Consider the following 6,964-nt stretch of genomic DNA (forward strand, 5'->3'; position numbering starts at 1 on the left):
CACGCGGCGACGGCGATTAGCAAACTGCTGAGTCTTCTCCTGAGATAACTTCAAATTGTCCACCACCTGATTCCAAATCTGATGTAGCCTGTCCACCACCTCGTCCACTCCAGGACAATCTGAAGACTCCACCTGACCAGAGGAAAAACGAGGATGAAACCCCGAATTACAAAAAAAAGGAGAGACCAACGTGGCAGAACTAGCCCGATTATTAAGAGCAAATTCGGCCAGTGGCAAAAAAGCAACCCAGTCATCTTGATCAGCAGAAACAAAACACCTCAAATAAGTTTCCAAGGTCTGATTAGTTCGCTCCGTCTGGCCATTCGTCTGAGGATGGAATGCAGACGAAAAAGACAAATCAATGCCCATCTTGGCACAAAACGTCCGCCAAAATCTAGACACAAACTGGGATCCCCTGTCAGAAACGATATTCTCCGGAATCCCATGCAAACGAACCACGTTCTGAAAAAATAACGGGACCAACTCAGAGGAGGAGGGCAACTTAGGCAAGGGCACCAAATGAACCATCTTAGAAAAGCGGTCACACACAACCCAGATAACGGACATTTTCTGTGAAACCGGGAGATCAGAAATAAAATCCATGGAAATGTGCGTCCAAGGCCTCTTCGGGATGGGCAAGGATAACAACAACCCACTGGCCCGAGAACAGCAAGGCTTAGCTCGAGCACACACTTCACAAGACTGCACAAAGGTACGCACATCCCTAGACAAGGAAGGCCACCAAAAAGACCTGGCCACCAAGTCTCTAGTACCAAATATTCCAGGATGACCAGCCAACACAGAAGAATGGACCTCGGAGATGACTCTACTGGTCCAATCATCCGGGACAAACAGTCTTTCTGGTGGACAACGATCCGGTTTATCCACCTGAAACTCCTGCAATTCACGTCGCAAGTCTGGGGATACGGCGGACAATATTACCCCATCCCTAAGGATACCCGTAGGCCCAGAGTCTCCAGGAGAGTCAGGCACAAAACTCCTGGAAAGAGCATCTGCCTTTACATTCTTTGAACCTGGCAGGTATGAAACCACGAAATTGAAACGAGAAAAACATAATGACCAACGAGCCTGTCTAGGATTCAAACGCCTGGCAGACTCAAGGTAAATCAGATTTTTGTGATCAGTCAAGACCACCACACGATGTTTAGCACTCTCAAGCCAATGACGCCACTCCTCAAATGCCCACTTCATGGCCAAAAGCTCCCGATTACCCACATCATAATTGCGCTCGGCGGGCGAGAATTTTCTAGAGAAGAATGCACATGGCTTCATCACCGAGCCATTAGAACTTCTCTGCGACAAAACCGCCCCCGCTCCAATCTCGGAAGCATCAACCTCAACCTGAAAAGGAAGTGAAACATCTGGTTGACACAACACAGGAGCAGAAGAAAACCGGCGCTTAAGTTCCTGAAAGGCCTCCACAGCCGCAGGCAGGGGCGTAACTACCGCGGTCGCAGCGGTCGCCATTGCGACCGGGCCCCGCAGGTCAGGGGCCCCGGGCCGGCAGGTCTGAGCAGGGCCAGGCTGGCCATCGGGCACTTCTGGCAAATGCCAGAAGAGCCGATGCCAGTAGTGGGCCGCTGCACTGTTCCTCCCCCGGAACCCCCCCAGTGCCGCCGCCGCATTTAACTATACCGGCATCTATGACACCGGTATAGTTCAATGCAATGATGGGAGGAGAGAGCGTCACCTGACGCCCCCTCTCCCATCATTCCCCGCTCTGCCTCTGACAGTACACTGCGGGTGCGCGATGACGTCATATCATCGCGCACCTGCAGTGTCCTGGGCAGACTTCAGCCGCCAGGAGCAGCGCGGGCAAAAGGAAAGGTGAGGAGAGTTTTTTTTTTTTTTTTCTTTTTAACCGGACTGTGGGGCCATTATCGGGGGGGGGGGGATGAGATGAGATGTGGGCTGTGCTCTATATATCCCTGTGCGGGCTCTGCTGTATATACCCCTGTGGGGACTCTGCTGTATATATCCCTGTGCGGGCTCTGCTGTATATATCCCTGTGCGGGCTCTGCTGTATATACCACTGTGCGGGCTCTGCTGTATATACCACTGTGCGGGCTCTGCTGTATATAACACTGTGCGGGCTGTGCTCTATATACCACTGTGCGGGCTGTGCTGTATATACCACTGTGCGGGCTGTGCTGTATATACCACTGTGCGGGCTCTGCTGTATATAACACTGTGCGGGCTGTGCTGTATATACCACTGTGCGGGCTCTGCTGTATATAACACTGTGCGGGCTGTGCTCTATATACCACTGTGCGGGCTCTGCTGTATATAACACTGTGCGGGCTGTGCTGTATATACCACTGTGCGGTCTGTGCTGGATATACCACTGTGAGGGCTGTGCTGGATATACCACTGTGCGGGCTCTGCTGTATATAACACTGTGCGGGCTGTGCTCTATATACCACTGTGCGGGCTCTGCTGTATATAACACTGTGCGGGCTGTGCTCTATATATCCCTGTGCGGGCTCTGCTGTATATACCACTGTGCGGGCTGTGCTCTATATACCACTGTGCAGGCTCTGCTGTATATATCCCTGTGCGGGCTCTGCTGTATATACCACTGTGCGGGCTGTGCTCTATATACCACTGTGCGGGCTGTGCTCTATATACCACTGTGCGGGCTGTGCTCTATATACCACTGTGCGGGCTGTGCTCTATATACCACTGTGCGGGCTGTGCTGTATATACCACTGTGCGGGCTCTGCTGTATATACCACTGTGCGGGCTGTGCTGTATATACTACTGTGCGGGCTCTGCTGTATATATCCCTGTGCGGGCTCTGCTGTATATACCCCTGTGCGGGCTGTGCTCTATATACCACTGTGCGGGCTGTGCTCTATATACCACTGTGCGGGCTGTGCTCTATATACCACTGTGCGGGCTGTGCTCTATATACCACTGTGCGGGCTGTGCTGTATATACCACTGTGCGGGCTCTGCTGTATATACCACTGTGCGGGCTGTGCTGGATATACCACTGTGCGGGCTGTGCTGGATATACCACTGTGCGGTCTGTGCTGGATATACCACTGTGCGGTCTGTGCTGGATATACCACTGTGCGGTCTGTGCTGGATATACCACTGTGCGGGCTGTGCTGGATATACCACTGTGCGGGCTGTGCTGGATATACCACTGTGTGGGCTGTGCTGGCACCCAACACCATGTTGCAGTGCAGGAGATTCCTGCAACAGTCCGAGGCGTATCTAGGGGAAGCGGGGGAAGGTGGGGGGGTTGTGGGGGCGGGGGAAGGTGGGGGGGGGGTAGGGGGGGTAGGGGGTGGGGTAGGGGGGGGGTAGGGGGTGGGGTGGGGGGGTAGGGGGGGGTAGGGGGTGGGGTGGGGGGGGGTAGGGGGGGTAGGGGGTGGGGTAGGGGGGGGCCCCATTTGGAAGTTCGCACCGGGGCCCATAACTTTGTAGTTACGCCACTGGCCGCAGGAGACCAATCAGCAACATCAGCACCCTCTTTAGTCAAATCAGTCAAAGGTTTAACAATACTGGAAAAATTAGCAATGAACCGACGATAAAAATTAGCAAAACCCAAGAACTTCTGAAGACTCTTAACAGATGTAGGCTGTGTCCAGTCACAAATAGCCTGAACCTTGACGGGATCCATCTCAATAGTAGAAGGAGAAAAAATGTACCCCAAAAAAGAAATCTTCTGGACTCGAAGAGACACTTTGAGCCCTTCACAAACAGAGAATTGGCCCGCAGAACCTGAAACACCTTCCTGACCTGTAGAACATGAGACTCCCAGTCATCAGAAAACACCAAAATATCATCCAAATACACAATCATAAACCTATCCAGATATTCACGGAAAATATTGTGCATAAAGGACTGAAAGACTGAAGGAGCATTAGAAAGTCCAAAAGGCATTACCAAATACTCAAAATGGCCCTCAGGCGTATTAAATGCGGTTTTCCACTCATCACCCTGTTTTATCCGCACCAGATTATACGCACCGCGAAGATCTATCTTAGTGAACCACCTAGCCCCCTTAATGCGAGCAAACAAATCAGTTAATAATGGCAATGGATACTGATATTTGACTGTAATCTTATTCAAAAGGCGATAATCTATACAAGGCCTCAGGGAACCATCTTTTTTTGCCACGAAAAAAAAAACCTGCTCCCAGAGGGGACGAAGATGGACGAATATGTCCCTTTTCCAAGGACTCCTTAATATAATTCCACATAGCAGTATGCTCTGGCAGTGACAGATTAAATAAACGACCCTTAGGGAACTTACTGCCAGGAATCAATTCTATAGCACAGTCACAATCCCTATGAGGAGGGAGCGAATTGAGCTTAGGCTCCTCAAAAACATCCCTATAGTCAGACAAAAACGCAGGGATCTCAGAAGGAGTAGATGAAGCAATTGAAATTGGAGGTGCATCACCATGAACCCCCTGACATCCCCAGCTTAACACAGACATTGTTTTCCAGTCCAGGACAGGATTATGAGTTTGTAACCATGGCAGACCAAGCACTAGTACATCATGTAAATTATACAGTACAAGGAAGCGAATCACCTCCTGATGAACGGGAGTCATGCGCATGGTCACTTGTGTCCAGTACTGCGGTTTATTCATAGCCAATGGTGTAGAGTCAATTCCCTTCAGAGGAATAGGAACTTCCAGAGGCTCCAGACTAAAACCGCAGCGTTTAGCAAATGACCAATCCATAAGACTCAGGGCAGCGCCCGAATCCACATAGGCATCGACGGAAATGGAAGACAGTGAAAAAATCAGAGTCACAGACAAAATGAACTTAGGCTGCAGAGTACCAATGGCAAAAGATTTATCAACCCTTTTTGTGCGTTTAGAGCATGCTGATATAACATGAGCTGAATCACCACAATAAAAACACAATCCATTTTTCCGCCTATAATTTTGCCGTTCACTTCTGGACTGAATTCTATCACATTGCATAGTCTCAGGTGCCTGTTCAGAAGACACCGCCAACTGGTGCACGGGTTTGCGCTCCCGTAAACGCCGATCAATCTGAATGGCCATAGCCATAGACTCATTCAGACCTGTAGGCGTAGGGAACCCCACCATAATATCCTTAATGGCCTCAGAAAGACCATTTCTGAAGTTTGCAGCCAGGGCGCACTCATTCCACTGAGTAAGCACCGACCATTTCCGAAATTTTTGACAATATATTTCCGCTTCATCATGCCCCTGAGAGAGGGCTAATAAAGCCTTTTCAGCCTGAATCTCCAGGTTAGGTTCCTCATAGAGCAATCCCAATGCCAGAAAAAACGCATCCACACTGAGCAATGCAGGATCCCCTGGTGCCAATGCAAATGCCCAATTCTGAGGGTCGCCCCGCAGGAAAGATATTACAATCTTGACCTGTTGAGCAGGGTCTCCAGAGGAGCGAGATTTTAAAGAAAGAAACAATTTACAATTGTTCCTGAAATTCAGGAAGGTAGATCTATCTCCAGAAAAGAACTCTGGAATAGGAATTCTAGGTTCAGACATGGGAGTGTGAACAACAAAATCCTGTATGTTTTGAACTTTTGCCGCGAGATTACTCAGGCTGGAAGCCAAACTCTGGACATCCATGTTAAACAGCTAAGATCAGAGCCATTCAAGGGTTAAGAGGAGGTAAGAAGCAGCTAGACAGCAATTAAGGGCTAGGCAGCAAAACTCTGAAGGGAGAAAAAAAAAAAAAAAAAAAAAATTTCCCTTAAACACTTCTATTTCTCCTGCTTCAGCCCAAAATATTAACACTTTGTGGGCCGGCTATACTGTCATGAATCCCCAATGGCTAGGGATAGCACAGGACAAACAAAGTACAAATAAATAACGGACGAGCTCTAGGGTGATGGAACCTGGGCTGACCGCTGCCCTACGCCTGACAAACGCAACTAGAGATAGCCAGGGAGCGTGCCTACGTTGGTTCTAGACGCCACGCACCAGCCTAAGAGCTAACTAGTACTGCAGAGAAAATAAGACCTCACTTGCCTCCAGAGGAATGAACCCCAAAAGATATAGTTGCCCCCTCACATGTATTGACGGTGAAATGAGAGGAAGGCACACACATAGAGATGATATATATAGCTTTAGCAAATTGAGGCCCGCTGTAAACTAGAAAGCAGAAAGATACAAAAGGGGACTGAGCGGTCAGCAAAAAAACCTAATCAAAAATACCATCCTGAGATTACAAGAACCCATGTGCCAACTCATGGCACATGGGGAGAACCTCAGTCCACTAGAGCTACCAGCTAGCATAGAGACATAATAAGCAAGCTGGACAAAAAAAACAAACAACTGAAAATCAGCACTTAGCTTATCCTGAAAGATCTGGGAGCAGGTAGGCAGGAACCAAACAGAGCACATCTGAATACATTGATAGCCGGCAAGGGAAATGACAGAAAGGCCAGGTAAAATAGGAAACACCCAGCCACTGATGGACAGGTGGAAACCAAAGGCCGCAACCCACCAAAGTCACCCAGTACCAGCAGCAACCACCAGAGGGAGCCCACCAACAGAATCCACAACACGGAGCGTCGCGAGCAGGAAAGGCCTGTTGTCGATCCGGGGGCCGACGGACGGTGAGTATATAACGATTTTTTTTATTATTATTATTTTTAACATTAGATCGTTTTACTATTGATGCTGCATAGGCAGCATGAATAGTAAAAAGTTGGTCACACAGGGTTAATAGCAGCGGTAACGGAGTGCATTACACCGCGGCATAAGCGGTCCGTTACCGCTGCCATTAGCCCTGTGTGAGCGCTGACTGGAGGGGATTATGGACGGGACACTGACTGCGGGGAGGAAGGAGCAGCCATTTTTCCGCCGGACTGTGCCCGTCGCTGATTGGTCGTGGCTGTTTTGCCACGACCAATCAGCGACTTGGATTCCATGACAGACAGAGGCCGCGACCAATGAATATCCGTGAAAGACATACAGAAGG

Source organism: Ranitomeya variabilis, chromosome 6 (assembly GCF_051348905.1).
Source record: "Ranitomeya variabilis isolate aRanVar5 chromosome 6, aRanVar5.hap1, whole genome shotgun sequence".
NCBI lineage: Eukaryota > Metazoa > Chordata > Amphibia > Anura > Dendrobatidae > Ranitomeya > Ranitomeya variabilis.